Source organism: Chiloscyllium punctatum, chromosome 5 (genome assembly GCF_047496795.1).
Source record: "Chiloscyllium punctatum isolate Juve2018m chromosome 5, sChiPun1.3, whole genome shotgun sequence".
Lineage (NCBI taxonomy): Eukaryota > Metazoa > Chordata > Chondrichthyes > Orectolobiformes > Hemiscylliidae > Chiloscyllium > Chiloscyllium punctatum.
Window position 1 is genome coordinate 139,535,156 of NC_092743.1, and position 23,875 is coordinate 139,559,030.

The window sequence follows — 23,875 nt, forward strand, 5'->3', positions numbered from 1 at the left end:
AACAGACTATATTCTTTCTTACACTTCAGTGTGCAAAGATAGCAGATCCAAGGCAGTTGTAGCAATGAAATCCGTGAAAGAGGTTTGTGAATTGGCAGATATGTGTAAGCTTACTTGTGGTCACATCAGCTTCATAGAGATGATAATACTTTGATTGTTACAAATAATGGAATGGTTGCTAGTACTGGAGACCAAGGTTTGAAATGTAAATACAGGTCAGTGCAGGAGCTACTGAAGTAGTGCAGCTTGGCCACCAATGTCTAACATCACTGGATCTACGAATGCACGACTAATGCAACTGCCCCAGCAAACATTCCCCAGACTAGAAAAATAAACTTTGGCAGACACCTTGTCTTCCTTATTTTTCATTCAAATCTCAACAGTGAAATAATGTTATCCATTTCACACTACTGGGAGTTCTGCTCAAGAATTAGTGTTACACCCCATCCTCCAAACACTTCACGTTCCATTTTGTGTTGCTCTCCCAGTCAATTCCATCAGCTTTTGGGGTTCCCCACATTCCCATTCAACCATTTTATTAGTCCGTAAATGTCCTCTATTACTATCTCCTACACCAGCCCCACAGCCCACTGAACCCAGAGTCATAGTGGTCCTCTCAGGGTGAAAGGGAAGGCTGGTAGGTGTAAGAAATTCTGGATGACTAAAAAAATTGAGGGTTTGGTTAAAAAAAGAGAGGGAAGCAGATGTAAGGTAGAGACAGGATAGATTGAGTGAATCCTTAGAAGAGTATAAAGGAAGTAGGAGTATACTTAAGAGGGAAATCAGGAGGGCAAAAAGGGGACATGAGATAGCTTTGGCAAATAGAATTAAGGAGAATCCAAAGGGTTTTTACAAATATATTAAAGGACAAAAGGGTAACCAGGGAGACAATAGGGCCCCTCAAAGATCAGCAAGGCAGCCTTTGTGTGAAGCCACAGAAAATGGGGGAGATACTAAATGAATATTTTGCATCAGTATTTACTGTGGAAAAGGATATGGAAGATATAGACTGTAGGGAAATAGATGATGACGACATCTTGCAAAAATGTCCACATTACGGAGGAGGAAGCGCTGGATATCTTGAAATGGGTAAAGGTGGATAAATTCCCAGGACCTGATCAGGTGTACTAGAGACTCGGTGGGAAGCTAGAGAAGTGATTACTGGGCCTCTTGTTGAGATATTTGTATCATCGATAGTCACAGGTGAGATGCCAGAAGACTGGAGGTTGGCTAACGTGGTGCCTCTATTTAAGAAGGGTGGTAAGGACAAGCCAGGGAACTATAGACCAGTGAGCCTGACCTCGGTGGTGGGCAAGTTGTTGGAGGGAATCCTGAGGGACAGGATGTACATGTATTTGGAAAGGCAAGGACTGATTAGGGATAGTCAACATGGCTTTGTGCGTGGGAAATCATGTCTCACAAACTTGATTGAGTTTTTTGGAGTCCAGAACTAGAGGGCATAGGTTTAGGGTGAGAGGGGAAAGATATAAAAAGAGACCTATGCGGCAACTTTTTCACGCAGAGGGTGGTACGTGTATGGAATGAGCTGCAAGAGGAAGTGGTGGAGGCTGGTACAATTGCAACATTTCAGAGGCATTTGGATGGGTATAAGAATAGGAAAGGTTTGGAGGGATATGAGCTGGGTGCTGGCAGATGGGACTAGATTGGGATATCTGGTCGGCATGGACGGGCTGGACCAAAGGTTCTGTTTCCATGCTGTACATCTCTTAGTTCTCAAAACTAAACACAACCAAGGGTATGGGGCAAAGGTAGGAACAGGGTACAGAGGGGTGATGGAAGCTGGTACAATTACAACACTTAAAAAAAAAGGTATCTGGATGGATATATGAATTGGAAGGGTTTAGAGAGACATTGGCCAATTGCTGACAAATTTGGGATATCTGGTCAGGATGAACAAGTCAGACTGAAGGGTCTGTTCCATGCTCTACATCTATGACTTAATGATTGGAGATGAGGGTTTGAGGGGCAGAATAGCCTACACCTATTTTCTATGTTTCCTCTGATTTTCTCTAAACTTGAACCTGAAACTCTTCAGGCCACAATGTGACCAGGATAGGGTTAAATAAGAGCCTCCATTACGAAACAGGATTTTAAAAAAAAATTTTGCTTCAATGTCGAAAAGAAACCTAAATCTAGATTATTAGCTACAGCTGAGCAACGTCCTGCATTAAACATAATCGGTGAAATCATCATTTCAGAGTTAAGAAGGGCTACAGTTAGCAGAATAAGGAAGGCAACAGTACTCTCACTGCTCTTTTGCTCAAACAGGATATTAGTAAGCCTACTTCCTCAATTAGGCCAACATCAGGGGGCTGAGGGAGAGGATGAAAATAAAGCTGTAATATTCATCATTATGTAACTGTATTTTTCCACCAAGTTATGCCAGCTACCCACTTCACTGCCAAGAAAGTGACTCATCACTGATTCCAAGAAAATTGTGCCAACGTGAAGAGGTAACCCAGCCTTGCGGTAATTCTGCATGTTATTTGTAGTTCCTTAGGTTACTTCATTTAGTTTAATGTCACGCAAGTGCGTGCTTTTGAGAAATTTTCATTTGGTCAATTCTACCCACCTTACACTGCACTCCGTAGAAAAATGCATCTGTTCCCATTTTTGCTGCATTGAAGTTAATTTAACACAATCTAATGACACTTCATTTTGCAGCAAATTACTACAGCAGTTATTGTCAAACCAACAATACTGAAAACAAACATTCAGTAGTGGATGATGAAAACAGATGCAACCTGACAATTCCATTGTGGTAGCTGGTAAAAGTTAAATTAAATTAATAAAACGACTATTAAAGTTCAGATTTAAGAGGGACCATGATTTCAATATTAATTGTTGTAAAAACCCAAATACCTGTAGTTCATTAATGTCTTTTAGGGAAAGGAATTTTTTGTCTGTTCCCGATTTGGTTGACATGTGACTGAAGATCCACAGAACGATATTCGATGGCCTACCAAGCTACTCAGTTCTATCAAGCCACTACAGAAACATCAGTATGGAGAACTTTATTCCCTAAACCTTATTTATGGCAGACTACCAGGCATTAAATTGACGCACCAGAAACAAATGATACACCCAGCACTGTTGACCCTACCAAGTCCTCTGGGGACTGGTGAAAAACATTTGTCCTTAAATCATTCCTTAAATCAGTATGACTATGTCCCAAACACCAAGAATACATCCTGTCACACTGGCACAGCAACTCCACTGGAATGTGCAATCGAGAGGGAGCTGCCCTGGAGTCTTCAACATTGTATCAAATAGGAGCATGAAAATCTCCAGCCGATTACTATCTACCACATCCCCAACCCAGCTCCTCAGCTAACATACTCTATATTGAACACAACTTGGAAGCACTCGCGATGGCGACACAGAATGAATTGTGGGTGGGAGATTTCAACATCTATCATCAACAGCATCAGTAGCACCAATACCTCTAGGACGTAACAGCTAAAAAGGCTGTGTAACAAATGGCAAGAGAGGAAATAAAGTATTTGACTTTGGCCTCAGTGTACCAAACAAATGCATTTGTCCATGACAATATTTGTGCGAGTGCCCACTACTTAATCTTTTATATAGTCTAAGTCCCATTTCCACATTGTTTGTGGATGTGGTGGTGTTAATGAAGTGGGCTACTTTGTCTAGATGGTATCCAGTGAAGTGTGTTTTGGAGCTGCACTCACCATGTAAGTGGTGAGCATTCTCCCACACTCCTGATGTGTTCCTTGTAGATGATGGACAGCCTTTGGGGAGTTAAGAGGTGGTTTACTTGCTGCAGGTTTCTTAGCTTCTGATTTTCTCTGCAGTGTCACCAAATCAAAAAACAGGATGTCCCTCCCTAATGGTATTGTGGACCTACCAACACATAATGGGCTGCAGTGATTCAAGGATGGAACTTACACCACCTTTGAGGGCACCACCTGAGAATGGGCATTAAATATTAGTTCAGTCGGCAAAGCCGTGAATTCATAATGGCTGCTGCACCTACTTGCTAACATCCTGCTCCTTATCCCAGAAGGCACAAGCACTTCTGAATATGAACATATACATGATTCAGACCATTTTAAAAATTGACATTTTCTTTTCTGAAAAAAAGTGAATACTCTCTCACCTCTCCACATTAGACTCTATCTACTATTTGTTGACCACTGACTTAATCCGTCTACATTTCTTTGCAATATCTTTCTGTCTGCCTCACAATGTACATCCCAACCTTGCTTCAGGTCTTCAGCAAGCTTGAATACATTGAACTACTCCTGGTTTCTTTGCCTAAGTCACGAATATAGATTGTAAATAGCAGCGATCATACCTCCGATCCTCTGGCACTCCACCAGTTATAGCCTGTCAGTTATCCCTGTTCTCTGCTACTTTCCAATAACCAAATTTGGAAATTCTAATTTGGAACGTCATGACCAGTTTATCCACTACCTCTTAAAACCACAAGGTACTGATTCCAGAAATTTTCTTGGCTTTTAGCCACTTAGGGGTTTTGATTTTTTTCTCCTCTGATATTATTTGTGGACAATAAGTAAAAGATCGAAGGAAGAATACTGATAGTAAGGTTTGCCTGTGGATGGCAAGGCAAAAGGAAGGAGTGCAGATGCTGGAAACCATAGTTTATGTCAGAGTGGTGCTGGAAAAGCACAGCAGGTCAGGCAGCATCCAGGGTGGAGGCTCCCTGCCTCGATTCCTGATGAAGGGCTTTTGCCTGAAATGTCGCTTTTCCTGCTCCTCAGATGCTGCTTGACCTGCTGTGCTTTTCCAGCACCACTCTGACCTAAACAGTGGATAGAACATAGAACATTACAGTGCAGTACAGGCCCTTCGGCCCTCGATGTTGCGCCAACCTGTCATACTAATCTGAAGCCCATCTAACGTACACTATTCCATGTGCGTCCATATGCTTGTCCAATGATGACTTAAATGTATTTAAAGTTGGTGAATCTAACTCTGACATCTAGTAAAGAAACTAACTCTGACATCTGTCCTATTAATTTAAAGCTATGCCACCTCGTGCTCACCGTCACCATATTTGGAAAAAGGCTCTCCCTGTCCACCCTATCTAACCCCCTGATTATCTTATATGTCTCTATTAAGTCACCTCCCAACCTTCTCTCTAACGAAAACAGCCTCAAGGTCCTCAGCCTTTCCTCATAAGACCTTCCCTCCATACCAGGCAACATCCTAGTAAATCTCCTCTGCACCATTTCCAAAGCTTCCACGTCCTTCTTATAAATGCGGTGACCAGAACTGTACACAATACTCTAAGTGCGGCCGCACCAGAGTTTTGTACAGCTGCAGCATAACCTCATGGCTCTGGAACTCGATCCTTCTATTAATAAAAGCTAAAACACTGTATGTCTTCTTAACAACCCTGTCAACCTGGGTTGCAACTTTCAAGGATCTGTGTACCTGGACACTGAGATCTCTCTGCTCATCTACACTACCAAGAATCTTACCATTAGCCTAGTACTTTGCATTCCGGTTACTCCGACCAAGGTGAATCACCTCACACTTGTCCGCATTAAACTCCATTTGCCACCTCTCAGCCCAGCTCATCTAGGTCTCTCTAACCTACAACATCCTTCGTCAGTATCCACAACTCCACCAACCTTAGTGTCATCTGCAAATTTCCTAACCCACCCTTCTACGCCCTCATCCAGGTAGTTCATAAAAATGACGAACAGCAGTGGACTGAACACTGACCCTTGCGGTACACCACTGGTAACTGGATTCCAGGATGAACATTTCCCATCAACCACCACCCTCTGTCTTCTTTCAGCAAGCCAATTACTGATCCAAACTGCTATATCTCCCACAATCCCATTCTTCCACATTTTGTACAATAGCCTACTGTGGGGAACCTTATCGAATGCATTGCTGAAATCTATATACACCACGTCAACCGGTTTACTCTCATCTACCTCTTTAGTCACCATCTCAAAGAAGTCAATAAGGTTTGTGAGGCACAAGCTACCCTTCACAAAATCATGCTGACTATCCTTAATCAAATTATTCTTTTCTAGATGATTATAAATCCTCTCTCTTATAAGCTTTTCCAACACTTTACCAACAACTGAAGTAAGGCTCACTAGTCTATATGGTATGGTAAGGTACATGTATATATCATAAAACAAATAAAGAGATTGAAATTGCAAGAGCAAAAGAACTCCGAAAAGGGACATCCAGAGAGAATGTCCCTTTCAGCCACTTGATCAGCACTGCAAACTACAGAGATTGTCTTCTCGAAGACAATTCAGAACGACTTGAGCACAATTGGAATAGAGACATCACAGGGTCTTTACAGGATAGCTGCAGTAAATTCATGATGGTATAAGACAGATGAGTGTGGCAGATCACGGCAAAAGATCTCCTGCAAGAGATAGCTATGAGGAGCAGCCCCACCACTCATCAAGCTCTTTATTTCGGTCTTATTTGGTCTTCTATTGAAATGAAACACAATAATTGTTCATGATTGCCATTTCCTCGTTCCAAGTGCATTTCTCTGAAGGACCAATATTTATTGTGATACAAGCAGACAGCACAGAAAATATCAGATCAGGCAGCATCTGTGGTGACAAACAGTAAACATTTAAGGTCGAAGAGCTCCACAAATGTTGCCTGATGTTCTGTATGTTGCCAGAATTTTATGCTTTTATTTCAGATTTCCAGCATTGATCGTTTTGGAATCAATGTTTACAATTGCTAGCGGCTTTTTGGTAGAAAAATCATGTCCAGAGACAGTGCCAAAACAAAGAGGAAAGGAGATGGAATGAAGAGAGAGGGATAAAAATCTTGCATTTTCCCCAGCTGTCTACCACGTGCATATGCACAGATTTAAAAAAACATTGCTCTTGTTTTACTTTCTTCATTTTTGCTGCTTGAATGTATATTTTATTCTCGCAGATCACTTTTCTGCCCTTCACAAGATCAGTTCAATATAAATACATATAAAATTCTATTGATGGTGTTATCACATTTTAAATCTTCTGCGTTCCACATACAGATATTTCCAGTGCATTCGGAGTCAATTGAATTGAACTTTATTACCTACTATCAGATAGAACAGACCCTGACTTCATTAGAATAAAATAAAATTAAACTCAAATGAATTTTGCTCATTATGTTAGCATGATCTTGTTCCTGCTCCAATTGGAAAAGATCCTTCCATTTTATAATATTCTGTACAACTAATAAAAGACCTGGAAAATCAGAAACTCATGACATTACAATTCAATTTTAAACAGCAGGTTTCCTGTGGAGTTGAATGCTAAAGTGAAATTTTTCTAAAAAAAGAACTTTCATCTTTCATGAGAGAGTACCAGCAGACTGCATTTACGTAGTAATTTGCCATCATTGACAAATGCATTGCTCTCATCAAAACAAAAATAGACCAACGCAATTGGTCACTAAGACTGGTAAACAATTATAATACATGTGATTTTTTTTTGTCATTGCAAATATTAACCCTCTATATGGATAGAGAACTGGCTTAAAATGTAGAAGACAGAGGGTGGTGGTGGAGGGTTGTTCTCCAGACTGGAGGCCTGTGACCAGTGGAGTGCCACAAGAATCGGTGCTGGGTCCACTACTTTTTGACATTTATGTAAACGATTTGGATGTGAGCTTAAGAGGTATAGTTAGTAAGTTTGCAGATGGAGGCATAGTTGACAGCAACGAAGGTTACCTTGGATTACAACAGGATCTTGATCAGATGGGCCAATGGGCTTAGGAGTGGCAGATGGAGTTTAATTTCGATAAATGAGAGGTGCTGCATTTTGGGACAGCAAATCTTAGCGGGACATATACACTTAATGGTAAGGTCCTAGGGAGTGTTGCTGAACAAAGAGACCTTGGAGTGCAGGTTCATAGCTCCTTGAAAGTAGAATTGCAGGTAGATAGGATAGTGAAGGCGGCGTTTGGTATGCTTTCCTTTATTGGTCAGGGTATTGAGTACAGGGTAGGGAGGTCATGTTGAGGCTGTACATTAAGCTTCAATCTGTAATTTGAGAGGGAGAGGGTACAGTCAGAAGTGACAATATTTCTGTTGAATAAAGGGAACTATGGAGCTATGAGGGTGGAGCTGGCCAAAGTTCAATGGTTCAATACCTTAGCAGGGATGACCGTGGAGGAACAATGGCGGATATTCCTGTGTATAATGCAGAAGTTGCAGGATCAGTTCATTCCTAAAAAGGAAGAAAGATCCCAGGAGGAAGCATGGGCGGCCATGGCTGGCGAGGGAAGTTAAGAAACATATAAAGTTAAAAAGAGAAAAAGTATAACATAGCAAAGATAAGTGGGAAAACTGAGGACTGGGAGGCTTTTAAAGAGCAGAGGATTAGTAAGAAGGAAATATGCAGAGGAAAAATGAGGTACGAAGGTAAACTGGCCAATAACATAAAAGGAGGATAGTAAAAGCTTTTTTAGGTATGTGCAAGGCAAAAAAATGGTTAGGACAAAAATTGGGCCCTTGAAGACAGAAACAGGGGAATATATTACGGGGAACAAAGAAATGGCAGAAGAATTAAATGGGTACTTCAGATCTGTGTTCACTGGGGAAGACACAAGCAATCTCCTTGAGGTAACAGTGGCTGAAGGACCTGAACTGAAGAGAATTTATATTTGCCAGGATTTGGTGTTGGAGAGACTGTTAGGTCTGAAGGTTGATAAGTCTCCGGGGCCTGATGGTCTACATCCCAGGGTACTGAAGGAGGTGGCTCGAGAAATCGTGGTGATTATTTTCCAGAGTTCGATAGATTCAGGGTCAGTTCCTGAGGATTGGAGGCTGGCTAGTGTTATACTACTTTTTAAAGAAAGGTGGGAGAGAGAAAGCAGGAAATTATAGACCAGTTAGTCTGACCTCAGTGGTGGGAAAGATGCTGGAGACTATTATAAAGGATGAAATTACGGCACTCTCTGGGTGAAGTAGTAACAGGATAGGACAGAGTCAGCATGGATTTATGAAGGGGAAATCATGGTTCACTAATCTTCTTGAATTTTTTGAGGATGTAACTCTGAAGATGGACGAGGGAGATCCAGTAGATGTAGTGTATCTGGACTTTCAGAAAGCTTTTGATAAAGTCCCAACAGGAGGTTAGTGAGTAAAATTAGGGCGCATGGTATTGGGGGCAAAGTACTAGATTGGATTGAAAATTGGTTGGCTAATAGGAAACAAAGGGTAGTGATAAACGGCTCCATTTCGGAATGGCAGGCAGTGACCAGTGGGGTACTGCAGGGATCCGTGCTGGGACCGCAGCTTTTTACAATATATGTAAATGATATAGAAGATGGTATCAGCAATAACATTAGCAAATTTGCTGATGATACAAAGCCAGGTGGCAGGGTGAAATGTGATGAGGATGTTAGGAGATTACAGGGTGACCTGGACAAGCTAGCTGAGTGGGCAGATGCAGTTTAATGTGGATAAATGTATGGTTATCCACTTTGGTGGCAAGAACAGGAAGGCAAATTACTACCTCAATGGAATCAATTTAGGTAAAGGGGCAGTACAGAGACATCTGGGTGTTCTTGTACACCAGTCAATGAAGACAAGCATGCAGGTACAGCAGGTAGTGAAGAAGGCTAATAGCATGCTGGCCTTCATAACAAGAGGGATTGAGTATAGAAGCAAAAAAGGTGCTTCTGCAGCTGTACAGGGCCCTGGTGAGATTACACCTGGAGTACTGTGTGCAGTTCTGGTCTCCAAATTTGAGGAAAGACATTCTGGCTATTGAGGGAGTGCAGCATAGGTTCACGAGGTCAATTCCTGGAATGGCAGGATTACCTTATACTGAAAGACTGAAGCAACTGGGCTTGTATACCCTTGAGTTTAGAAGACAGAGGATCTGATTGAGACATATAAGATTATTAAAGGATTGGACACTCTGGAGGCAGGAAACATGTTTCCGCTGATGGGTGAGTGCCGAACCAGAGGACACAGCTTAAAAATACGGGGTAGACCATTTAGGACAGAGATGAAGAGAAACTTCTTCACCCAGAGAGTGGTGGCTGTGTGGAATGCTCTGCCCCAGAGGGCAGTGGAGGCCCAGTCTCTGGATTCATTTAAGAAAGAGTTGGATAGAACTCTCAAGGATAGTGGAATCAAGGGTTATGGAGATAAGGCAGGAACAGGATACTGATTAGGAATGATCAGCCACGATCATATTGAATGGTGGTGCAGGCTCGAAGGGCTGAATGGCACCTATTGTCTATACAGGATATTGGTTAGGCCACTTTTGGAATATTGCGTGCAGTTATGGTCTCCATCCTATCGGAAGGATTTTGTGAAACTTGAAAGGGTTCAGAAAAGATTTACAAGGAAATTGCCAGGATTGAAGGATTTAAGCTATAAGGAGAGATTGAATAAGCCGATTTCCCTGGAGCTTCGGAGGCTGAGGGGTGACCTTATATGGGTTTATAAAATCATGAGGAGCATGGATAGGGTATTAGAAAAAGTCTCTTCCCTGGGGTTGGGGAGTCTAGAACTAGAGGGCACAGGTTTAGGGTGAGAGGGGAAAGATATAGAAGAGACCTGAGGGGCAACTTTTTCACACAGAGGGTGGTACGTGTATGGAATGAACTGCCAGAGGAAGTGGTGGAGGCTGGTACAATTACAACATTTAAAAGGCATCTGGATGGGGATATGAATAGGAAGGGTTTGGAGGGATATGGGCCAGGTGCTGGCAGTTGGGACTAGATTGGGTTGGGATATCTGGTCGGTATGGACGAGTTGGATCAATGGGTCTGTTTCCGTGCTGGACATCTGACTCTACAAGACAAAGCAGATTAAAAACCACAGATTCAGGATCTGGAGATGATAAATTTAGTTTTAAACTGATATTTGGTGTGTATTTGCCAGTGTTTTACCTGATGCTTACATTATCCCTCAATATTAGAAACTTGTTGAGGATACTGTGGTATTGAAGGATTCAACAGATGTTTCTTAGAGCTAACAATTATATGAAATGGCATTTCTCAGGCATGAAGCCTCTGCATTAGTATTGATAAAAAAAAAGCTCAAAGAGCAGGATAATTTTACAGCATGTCATGGATTGTTAGTCCAGTGACACTTCTACTTCTTGTCAAGATATTCCAATATCGGCATCATTTAATTGAAACAAACAATGAGTCATCCTCAAAAGATGCCATTTACAAGTTTGCTGATAATACCACCATAGTCAGTCGAATCTCAGATGGCGACGAAACAGACTACAGATGGGAGGTGGAAGACCTGGAAAAATGGTGCACTGAGAACAACCTCGCTCTCAATGCTGGCAAAACCAAGGAACTCATTATTGACTTTCAGCGGGATGTTACTCATGCCCCCCCTACACATTAACAGCACAGAGGTGGAACGAGTGGAGAGTGTCAAGCTCCTGGGAATGGTCATCCACAACAAGTTTTCTTGGACTCTTCACGTGGATGCACTGGTCACAAAGGCCCAACGTCTCTTTTTCCTCAGGCAGCGGAGGAAATTTGGCACGATGGCGAATACCCTTGCCAACTCTTATAGGTGTGCCAGAGAGCATTCTGTCTGGACATATCACTACCTGGTATGGCAATTGTACCATTCTAGATTGGAGACTGTAACAGAAGCGTGGTGAACTTGGGCCAGACAATCACAAAGGCCAACCTCCCATCTATAGAATCCATCTACCGGGCCCACTGTCAAGGAAAGGTCGCCAGCATTCTCAATGATCCATCCCACCCTGGCAATGTTTTTCTACAACCTCTACCAATCGGGGAGAAGGTACAGAAGCCTGAACACTTGCACTAGCCGGTTTAGAAACAGTTTCTACCCTACTGTTAGAATACTGAATGGACTCTCAAACTCTTAGCATTCGCCTGTACTTGTGTTTTTGTTTTTGCTGCTGTTTACCCATTATTTACTATCTATGCTATTAAACTCTGATCTGTCTGTATTGCCTGCAAGACAAAGCTTTTCACTGTGCCTCGGTACATGTGACAATAAATTCAATTCAAGTCATCCTAGCATGGACGCGGAGAATCACTGTCTACTATCCCATCTGCAAAATAACCATTTACTACTACTAAGTTTTTTTGTTAGTAAACCTTTTTTTTTGCAAAAACTCTATAACCAATATAAACGTTATACTTCAGATTGGCTCTTGCTCCTTAGTATTACTTGTCTTATGAAAGAATGATCACTTTTACTCAAGTGTTTGGCACCTTCTAACATCAGTGTCTTCCCTAGTCAGTACTACCATGTCACTGACTTTATCAAGCCCTATTTTTTCTGAGCACTTTATATCCTGAAATATTTAACCCCCATGCTTCACCAATTAAAGTTACACTTCTGTTATTATTACAGCAACATATTCCCACATGGCTACATGTGCTTGTAGCTCACCATACCAATTTGCAACAATGGATGCATTTATTACATACAATTGTTAGGATTGAGATTCTTATACACGTGATGCAACTGCAATGCACCAACTTCTGTGAACAGCCAAAATTTATTAAGTATGTACAGGCTTTGGAGGATCACTTGACACTCTTCACAATGCTTGCAAAGAGTGTCAAGAGAAACTCTCTGAAGGAACAGTCATCCCTTTAATACAAACTTTTACATCACAGTCAGTAACACCCACAAGACAGACCCCAGCCTCTCCCCATGGTCACATGCCACTCAAGACACAATGTAGTGATTTGATTATTTCCAGAAATAATGTGATGTTGATTATTCCTTAGTGGCAAGATTTGGTGTAAATCTTTTTTTTAAAAAAAAGAACAGGGTGTGGTCAGAATTTTGACTGCAACGTTCTGAATACGAAATGATAATGTAAATTTATTCTGAATAGTAGGAGATGACAATGTATTTTTTTTTACATTCTACCTGTAAGACAGAGAAACATACCACCCAACTCCAGGGACATCCAATTTTCTTGAAGGTCAGCACAGCAAATTAACCCCTTAACATCTCACAATGTTATAATGTTGTCCTTACAATCCTCCTGGTCACCCTTGGTCCATTCCATCTAACGTAGAGTTATTCCCTTTTCTAATATTACTTAACTCACTTGTGCACCTTCTACAGTTTTCTACTTTTGTATGTAGTTCCCATTACCCTGTCAATTTAGTTGTAAGAAATCCCCCTAGTCACACCAGCATTCCCACGAGATCACTGGCACTCATCCTCTAAGATCGCAACCGGCCTCTTTTTATTTTAATTATAAATTAGGAGCCTTCTACCCAGAATTGGTCCCAATGCCACAAGAATCAGAAGCCCACCATCCTGTTCCGCGCCTTAAACCTCCTGGTCTTCTTATTTCTATTTGCACTGTTTAAAAACCTCTTACATTTAAATGGGAAATCCTAAATTTTGCTGACATGTTGAACAGGTAGAAGTTTCATTGCTTCACATTTTCATGCATTTGTTTTCCTTTTCAACACTGCCAAGGGAAAATTGTATGTGATCAGTAAAGCACACATACCTTAGGAGACGATGCTCAAGTATGAAATAGAGTGTATAGTATGAATTTGGTTCACATGGGATTTCGGTGCACTGAGCGAATAGGTGCTTAACTAAGGATTATTGCAAACTTTAGATTCCTTATTTTAAAGTATTCCATTTTCCTATGAATTGGAGGGTAGCTAATGTAAACACACTATTTGAAAATAAAAGGACGGAGAGGGAAAACAGGGAATTATAGGCCAGTTAGCCTGACATCCATAGTGGGGAAAAGGCTAGAGACAACCTTAAAGATTTAATAGCAGAGGACTTTGAAAACAGGGACAAGATCAGATAGGCGCAGTATGGTTTTACAAAAGGGAATCATGCTTGACAAATCTACTGGAATTTGTTGTGGAGGATGTAACTAGTAGAGTTGATAGGAGAGGGCGAGTAGATATAATTCACTTAGCTTTCAGAAGGCATTAATAAGACCCCACATAAACGAATAGCAAGTACATTTAAAGCACACAGGATTGGGTATAGTGTACTGACAGAGAACTGGTTTGTGGACAGGAAACAAACAGTAGGAATAAACAGATGGTTTTCTAAGTGTCAGGCAGCGGGGTACTGCAGGGATCAGTGTTTGGACTGGAGCTATTCACCATATATATTAGTGACTTCAATGAGAGGAGTAAATGTAATATCTCCAAGTGTGTAGGTGACACAGAGCTGAGTGTAAAGGTGAACAATAAGGGGGATGTAGAGATGCAACAGTGTGATTTGGAGAAGTTGACTAAATGAGCAAATGCATGGCAGGTGAAGTACGATGCGGAGAAATGGGAGGTTCTTCACTTCTGTAGCACATAAAAGCAAAGTTATCTGAATGGCTTTAAATTGGGAAATGGGGAGAGATATAACAAGACCTGGGTGTCCTTGTACACCAATCACATGCAGATGTAGCAGGTAGTGAAGTGGCAAATGGTACACTGGCCTTCATAGTGAGAAGATTAAAGTAAAGGAGCAGGGATGTGCTGGGCCTTGGCGAGACCACACCTGTCGAATTACGTAGAGTTTGGTCTCCTTATCGGAGGAGACTGTTCTGGCTATCGAGGGAGTACAATGAAGGTTAATGAGACTATTCGGGAGAAACTGAATGCCTGCCTTAGGTACGAAGAAAGGTGGGGATCTGTCGTTGGTGCCTATGTGAACCATGATTTGGTGCTGTCTCCCCTCCCCCTCAAGGATCCCCCCCCTAAAAAAAAACAGAGACATTACTAACCCTGGCACCTGGGAGGCAACACCAATTGTGAGTCTCTCGACCCCACAGAACCTCCTATCTGTCCCCTAACTATGGAGTCCCCAATGACTAAAGCTCTACTCTTCTTCCTGGATGTAAGTTTTTCAGGAACAGATGAGAAAGGATCAAGGTCAGAATCAATTTGGCTCAAGGCATTTAAAAAAAAGAAGATAGTTACATTGTGGGCTACAGGGCATCAGCTAACAGAAAGGACAGAGGAAGTTAGCAAGAAAATCAAAGAAAGAGATGCAAAACAAATGACAGTTATAATGGGGAACTGTAACTGAATATAGACTAGGATAGTAGCCATGATGTGGAGGAGCCAGTGTTGGACTTGAGTGGACAAAGTTAAAAAACTCAATGCCAGGTTGTAGTGCAACAGGTTTATTTGGAAGCACTAGCTTTTGGAGTGCTGCTCCTTCATCAGGTACCTGTAAAGGAACAGCACTCTGAAAACTAGCGTTTCCAAATAAACCCGTTGGATTATAACCTGGTGTCGTGTTTTTTCTTAACATAGACTATGATAGTCGTAATTTAAAGGGCAGAGAGTGAAGAGCAAGAGTTTCTGGAGTCTATTTAGAAGAATTTTTCACAGTTTACAGTCCAATTAAAAAAAAAAGTACTGCAGGACCCAGTTCTGGGGAGTGAGTTGGGCCAAGTAGACCAAGTATCTGTGACAGGACATGTCAGGATTATAGCTGTTATCTAGGGTAACAACGATTAAGGTTAAATGAACAATCCAGAATAAGAGAAATAAGGAAAAAAAAAAATCATTGGGTTAAGAATAGAGCTGGGTGAATAAAGTGGAGTCAAAGGTTGGCAGGGAAAATGGTGGCTAAACATGAGCCATCTTCAAAACTATTCCATACTAATCAAGATATTGTCTCTCTCAGGGAAAGATAGGGCAAAAAAATCTGGAGCCCCTTGGATGTGAACAGTAGTAGAAATGATGAGAGGAAAAGCTTCTAATGACTGTCAGAAAACTGAATTGAGAACAATGATGAATATTGAAGATTCAAAATGGTGGCGGGGGGGGGGGGAAAGATAGGTGAAAGAGCAAATAAAGAGGTGCAAAAGCAGATTATGGAAAGATTCTGGTAGATCTTGTAAAAGGGAATTCTGAAATCTTGTACAGACATACAGATAGTAAAATGGTGGTGAATAGAACCAAAAACAGGATTTACATATGGACAGAAAGCTAAGCCAATTTATTAAATGAATACTTTGCATCAGAGTTTATCAAAGAGAAAGATGCTGCCCAGTCCATATGAAAGAGAGGGAAATTCAATCACGAGAAAGGGTATAGAATAGGGTGCCTGTACTTAAAGTTGACAAGGAACCAGATGAGATGCATTCAAGGATTCTCAAAGAAGAGTGTGGAAGTTGTTGTAGCACTGAATAACTTTCCAGTCTTCCTTCAACACAAAGTTGTCCTCTGACTGGAGAATTGCAAATGTTACACTCTCTTTCAAAAAAACAAGGTTAAGACAGTCAGTTCAACTTGAATTGTTGAGAGCCATCGAGAAACAATAGTTCAGGCAAAAAAGTCAATGAGCACATTGATGGGTTAATAGGGAGAGCCAGCCTGTTATTCTTACAGGAACATCTTGTTCAACTAATTTGCTGGAGTATTTTTTTGTAAAAAAAAAAAATGAGGGTTAATTAGGGCAATTTTTTTTTTTTTTTTTTAAGTACAATATGTGGACTTTCAGAAGGAATTTGACACAGGGCTGTACAAAAGACCTGTGAAGGTGGAACTTGAGAGCTCATGGAATAAATAAAAAGCACAGTAACAACACAATATTAAATTGGCCAAGTGTTAGGCAACCCCAATAATAGTCAGGCTGGGGGAAGGTTTATAGTGGAGATCCCAGGGGTTAGCACTGGAATCCTTGCTTTTCCTTATATGTATTAAATAATCTACACCTTGAGGGACTCAGCATAATTTCAATTTTTTCAGATGATATCAAAAAACTTGGGGCATTGTATACTATGAAACTATGGTGTCAAATTCCAAAAGGATATAGACAAGTTGGTGGAATGGGCAGATATGTAGCAGATGAAGTTCAATGCAGACAAGTGTCGGTTATAGAGTCAGAGTCAGAGATGTACAGCATGGAAACAGATCATTCAATCGTCCATGCCGGCCAGATATCCCAACCCAATCTAGTCCCACCTGCCAGCACCTGACCCATATCCCCCCAAAACATTCCTATTCATATACCCATCCAAATCCTCTGAAATGTTGCAATTGTACCAGCCTCCACCACATCCTCTGGCAGCCCATTTCACACACATGTACCACCCTCTGCGTGAAAATGTTGCCCCTTAGGTCTCTTTTATATCTTTCCCCTCTCACCCTAAACCTATGCCCTCCGGTTCTGGACTCCTGATCCCAGGGAAAAGACTTTGCCTATTTACCCAATCCATGCCCCTCATAATTTTATAAATCTCTATAAGGTCACCCCTCAGCCTCTGACACTCCAGGGAAAGCAGCCCCAGCCTATTCAGCCTCTCCCTATAGCTCAAATCCTCCAACCCTGGCAACATCCTTGTAAATCTTTTCTGAACCCTTTCAAGTTTCACATCTTTCTGATAAGAAGGAGACCAGAATTGCACGCAATATTCCAAGTGTGGCCTAACCAATGTCCTGTACAGCCGCAACATGACTACCCAACTCTTGTACTCAATACTCTGACCAATAAAGGAAAGCATACCAAACGCTTCCTTCATTATCCTTTCTACCTGCGACTCCACTTTCAAGGAGCTATGAACCTGCACTCCAAGGTCTCTTTGTTCAGCAACACTCCCTAGGATCTTACCATGAAGTGTTATAAGTCCTGCTAAGATTTGCTTTCCCAAAATGCAGCACCTCGCATTAATCTGAATTAAACTCCATCTGCCACTTCTCAGCCCATTGGCCCATCTGGTCCAGATCCTGTTGTAATCAGAGGTAACCCTCTTCGCTGTCCACTGCATCTCCAATTTTGGTGTCATCTGCAAACTTACTAACTGTACCTCTTATACTCACTTATGTAAATGTCAAAAAGTAGAGGACCCAGAACTGATCCTTGTGGCACTCCACTTGGTTACAGGCCTCCAGTCTGAAAAACAACACTCCACCACCACCCTCCGTCTTCTACCTTTGAGCCAGTTCTGTATCCAAATGGCTAGTTCACCCTGTATTCAGTGAGGTCTAACCTTGCAAATCAGTCTCCCATGGGGAACCTTGTCGAACGCTTTACTGAAGTCCATATAGATCACATCTACTGCTCTGCCCTCATCAATCTTCTTTGTTACTTCTTCAAAAAGCTTAATCAAGTTTGTGAGACATGATTTTCCACGCACAAAGCCATGTTGACTATCCCTAATCAGTCCTTGCCTTTCCAAATACATGTACATCCTGTCCCTCAGGACTCCCTTCAACAACTTGCCCACCACCGAGATCAGGTTCACTGGTTCCCTGGCTTGTCTTTACCGCCCTTCTTAAACAGTGGCACCACATTGGCCAACCTCCATTCTTCTGGCACCTCACCTGTGACTATCCATGATACAAATATCTCAGCAAGAGGCCCAGCAATCACTTCTCTAGCTTCCCAGAGTTCTCTGGTACACCTGATCAGGTCCTGGGGAATTATCCACCTTTGTGCATTTCAAGACATCCAGCACTTCCTCCTCTGTAATATGGACATTTTGCAAGGGGTCACCATCTATTTCCCTATAGTCTATATCTTCCATATCCTTTTCCACAGTAAATACTGATGCAAAATACTCATTTAGTGTCTCCCCCATTTTCTGCTGCTCCACACAAAGTCTGCCTTGCTGATCTTTGAGGGGCCCTATTCTCTCCCTAGTTACCCTTTTGTCCTTAATTACATTTGATACATTTGGTGGGAAGGACATAGTGAAACGATATCAAGGGTGCAATTCTAAAGGGAGTGGAGGAGCAGAAGAACACAAGTGTACATATATATAAGCCTTTAAAAGTGGCAAGGCAGGTTTGGATGTGGTGCAGGGAGGTATAGGAGAAGGGCATCTGACAAAATGCCAATTTGAAGAACCAGTGTAGACAAAAATAAGATAAAAAGGCCTCCATTTGAGATTCAATGAAGAGCCTTGGAGATATTTTACTTCATTAAGGATGACAAATAAAGACATACAATCTGTTGCTGTATTACCCCAGACATCCTCACAATCTCTCTGCTGCATTCAGCTGTGCTAACACCACCAACTCTCTCCACCCTGGAGACTCCCTGCCTCATTCCTGTTGAAGGGCTTTTGCCCAAAACATCAATTTTCCTGCTCCTTGGATGCTGCCTGACCTGCTATGGCTTTCCAGCACCACACTAATCCCAACTCCATCCATTGTCTGGCACTCAGCTTTCACCTAGGTTCCATGCTTAACAGCCAGAGAATTCTCTGCAAAAGGACGATGGGGACCCCAGAGATTTATCTTTTGCCCCTTTATTTCTCAACAATATGCTGCCTCAAAATTAAAAGATACAATATCCACATGTATACTGTCAACAGGCTGGTTTATCTCACCACCACGCTTTTCAAGTTATCCTTTGCCTTTGGATTTTCAAACACCAGACAGAAATTCCATTCCTGAGTCACCAGTTCCATTCCCCACTCCAGCTGCTGTTTCATGCTGATCATAATTGCTGGCAACCTTTATGTATTATATGACCTGGAGGAAAATTTCTGGACCTGGATCCTTCCTATCAGCAAGTCCCTTTCTTCCACTTCAGAGCAGGTTGTACTCTCCCACAACACATTTGCTACTGAAACCCTGACCCACGCTTTTGTTTACTCCACCTGGACCATTCTAGTGCTTTCTCCTTTATTCTGAGACTATGTCCACTGGTCGTAGACTCTTGCACAAGGAGAAACATCCCAAAATAATTCCATAGACACCAGTATCTCATCACCAAGTCACCCTTTATTTACAGGTGAAGAGTCCTCAAGACTGATCCAGGTGACTATTTAACCAGACTACAATACCTCCTATTAACAAAAAAAAAAAACAAAAATTCAATATTGTCCTGAAGGTTCCTCAAAAGAAGAAGACAAAATGCTGAGTAGTTATCAAAACAAGGGTAAAATACTGAGGATGCTGGAGATTGGTAATAAAAACAAAAATATGCTGGAGAAACTTCCCCCGACATCCCTTGGTATTAACATCTTTGAGTCCTCCACTCTCAAACTACTGGACAGTACCACTAACCAGAAAACAAACTGGACCAGCCATGAAAATACTATGGCTGCAAGAACCAGGTGCAAACTCAGAATGCTGAAGTGCTTATCTCACCTTTTTGACTCCACCATCGCCAAGGCACAAGTCAGGAATTTGATGGAACACACTCAGCTTGTCTGGATGAATACAACTCCAATAACATGCAAGAGATTTGACACCATCCAGGACAAAGCAGCCCAATCGCCTCCAATATGCATGCCATTAATCACTGATGCACAGTGGAAGTGGCATGCACAACCTACAAATTGCACTGAGAAACCCACTTCCAAATCTATTACCTCTACCAGCCAGAAGAACCAAGGCAGTAGAAGCATCGTAACACTATCAGCAAGGTTCCCTCCATGAAACACACTATCCTGACTTGAAATTACATTGTTTCGTTACAAGCTTGAAATTTCAAGCCATTGCCGAGCCAACAACATTCACATCCTGCAAACTAAACAAAAGCCCTCAATTCTATTCATTTCAAATGAACATTTCAATTCAATACATTTGCCATTTTGTTGAGTTTAATTTTCTCTAATACTTCTACTATCACTATGATATAGTGAATACTAACATTTTAGTTCCTGTCTAACATCTTTAGAAAATACTCGCCTAGTCATTTCATAAATGTTTTCCCACTATGACCCTGTTTCAAGTTCTCAAGACTGTCACATTCCCTTAGTGAGACCAATAAGAATGGGAGGGGGAGTGGGAAAGACCCAAGACAGCTTTGCAGAGGTGCGAAGAGCTGCAAGAGTGTGTGCCCACAGTGCCAAAGCACCGTTGCAGTAATTTCACTGGAGCTCCATGCCACCGTTTGCAGCCGACAGCTGGTGATCCCTAAAATCTCAGCTTGCAGACCCACTGGAGTCTTGACTCCCACTTTGGGATGCCTCGGACTAATCATTCAACAGTTACAAAATTCATTTTTGTAGAACTGTTGTAATATGGATTCTAAGACCCTAACACCTATAAACTGTCTCCTGGCATTTATGCTGTCAAATACTTTAATTGTGAACAGTCTCAGAGACTGAGACTTGGCTGCGGTTTCCACTTTTATGAATCTTTAAATTTTACAGCTTTTGGGGAAGCAGCCCATGGAACAGTCCAAGTCATAATGTGCCTTAAGTTTCATAACAAGAAAGAATGAGAACAATAATATTGTTACAATACTTACTGAATTTACTTCGTAGAAATTCTCCTGAATCTGTGTGGCTCGGAATGTTCCAGCTGTTAGAATCTTAGAAATAAAGTTAAATTTGTTTTAGAGCAGACTCAACCTCATATTTTGATGACGCACATTGTTTTCAACACTACCCACAACTTATTTTGAGCTATTTCTTCATTTATGAAAAAGAACAGAAACCATTTAGTAATTTTAAATTGGAAACTGATGCAGGACTGTCAGAGGCTGTTTCACTTCTTGTCGTTCCCTTTTCTCAGTTTTCTCGGGCCTAGTCTCATTCCTGATAATTGTATTCCGAATACAATCTCTCTTTTTTTTTATATATAAATGATAGCATTTGCACAAGTTCAAAACGAGAGAATTGAAAGAGAGGTCTCTGCATTTTCCTTTCTTTGCATAGAAGGAACAAAGCTTGGAATTGACTGTTTGTATTAAGAACTCATGTTACGATCATGTGAAGAAAATCAAACAAATTGAAATTTATATTACACTGTATCACAAAATGACAAAACATTAGCATTTGATAAGGTCTCTCCTGGTAGATTAGTCCAGGAGATTAAATCATATGGGATCCAACTGGAGTTGACAAGTTGGATACAAAATTGGCTCGGTCATAGAGGACAGGTGGGGGGGGTAGTTGTGGACGGTTGTTTTTTGGCCCATGACCAGTGGTGTCCCACAAGGATCAGTGATCAGTGCTGGTACTTCCTATATACAGTTAGTACATTTGCAGATCACATGAAAATTGATGGAGTTGTGAACAGTGAGGAAGGTTGTTAAAAGGATACAGCAGGATATAGATCAGTTGGAAAGTTGGGCAGGGAAATGGCAGATGGAGTTTAATCTGAGCAAGCGTTGGTGATGCATTTTGGGAGATTAAAGGCAAGAGGAAAGTATATAGTATATGGCAGGCCCTCATTGATATCCAGAGGGATCTTGGAGTGCAAGTCCATAGCTTCCTGAAAGTGACAACACAAGTGGATGTGGTGGTAAAGAAAGCATATGGCATGCTTGCCTTCATTGGTCAGGATACAGAGTGTAAAAATTGTTGAGTCAGCTGTATAAAACTTTCACTAAGCCACATTTGGACTATTATGTGCACTTCTATAGCCACATTATAGGAATGATGTGGAGATTCTGGAAAGGTTACAAAAGCTATTTGGAGAGGGTGGACAAACTTGGATTATTTTCATTCAAGTGTCGGAGGCTGAGGGGCAACCTGATATAATTGTATATACAATTATGAGAGGCATGGATAGGGTAAATAGTCAGCATCTTTCTCCCAGGCTGAAGATGTCAAAAGCTAGAGGGCATAGGTTTAAGGTGGGGTGGAAATGTTTAAAGGAGATGTGCGAAGCAAGTATTTTTTTAAAATACGCAGAGGGTGGTGGTGCCTGGAACACTCTGCCAGGAGAGATAGTAGAAAGAGACACAATAGCAACATTTAAGAGGCATTTAGATAGATACGTGAACAGGCAGGGAACAGAGAGATATGGAACATGTGCAGGCAGATGGGATTAATTTACAGTGGTGATATGGTGGGTTGAAGGGCCTGTTCCTGTGCTGTATTGTTCCATGTTTAATACCTGGGTAACAAGTAGAAAATGTAGTTGGAGGTGAATCATGATTTTCAGTATGGCATGGATAGCTAAAGAGTTATTATTCAAAAAGATGGCATAATCTCTTCTTTGGGTGAGACTTGATGATGGCTCCACAGAATGAATCTCTCTCTCTGCAAAGAGCTTCTGAATCTAAAGCACTGATCATCGCACATTTTTGCATTCCAACAGTTAAGTCTTCCACTGCAATACCGACATAAAAATGAATAACAGCAGTTAATATGGGAATCAATAAATACTACGCTCGTGATACAGAGAGATAAAAAAAACATACTATTGGCAAGAACAGAGTTTAATTCTAATCCATTAAGTTCTGCTGATTCCAATTAGTCTTCCAGACTTTGCATTCCACATAACTGCTGAGAATGAGTTTTTTTTTAAAATTAATGCATTTTGAAGAGGTATCTAAAATTGTAATCAGTAGCATCAATTCAAAACCCTGGTCAAAAAAGTGGAGAAGTGACAGGTAAGTTCTTCCAGAACAGGTGTGCAAAACTTATATCCATCCAATCCATGTCTTGCTGCTGATAATTCTGAAGAAGAGTCGCAGGTCTCGTAACGTGGACTCTGCTTTTTCTACATGGATGTTGCCAGACCTGCTGAGGTTCACCAGCAATCTCTATTTGTTTCATATTTTCAGCATCCACAGTTCTTTGTGTTTTTTAAATGTCTTCTTCAATTTTGGAAACACAGTGAGGGAGAAACTGAAGGAAATCAATATTAGTGGGAAGACGGTTTGGTGAAATTGATGAATTAAAAACCATTAAGCTCCAGGCCCAAAAATCTACATCCCAGAGTACTTAGGAAAGTGGCCCAAAATAGTCATGGTCATCTTTTAAGATGATATCGATTCTGGAATAGTTCCTATGGATTGAAGGGTAGCTAACGTAACTCCACTGCTTAAAACAGGAGGTAGAGAGAAAAGAGAATCATAGACCTGTTAGCCAGACATTGGTCATAGGGAAAATTTTAAGCCCATTATGAAAGATTTAATAGCAGAACACTTGGCAAACAGTAACAAACACAAAGAATGCTGGAGAAACTCAGCAGGTCTGGTAGCCTGTGGAGAGAAGACAACAGTTTT

The 23,875-nt window shown here is 41.3% G+C and overlaps 1 protein-coding gene across 7 annotated transcripts in view; it reads right to left on the reverse strand.

Annotated features, from left to right (window-relative positions):
- Positions 1-23,875, reverse strand: part of sgk3 (serum/glucocorticoid regulated kinase family member 3) — an 85,696-nt gene that overhangs the window by 50,935 nt on the left and 10,886 nt on the right. For 5 of the 7 annotated variants that reach the window (XM_072571500.1, XM_072571501.1, XM_072571505.1 and 2 more), the window contains exon 2: positions 21,164-21,226. The exons of the other annotated variants lie outside the window; for them this stretch is intronic. The gene's annotated coding sequence lies outside the window, so the exon portion shown is untranslated. The remainder of the gene's footprint in view (positions 1-21,163; positions 21,227-23,875) is intronic. 7 annotated transcript variants of the gene reach the window in all.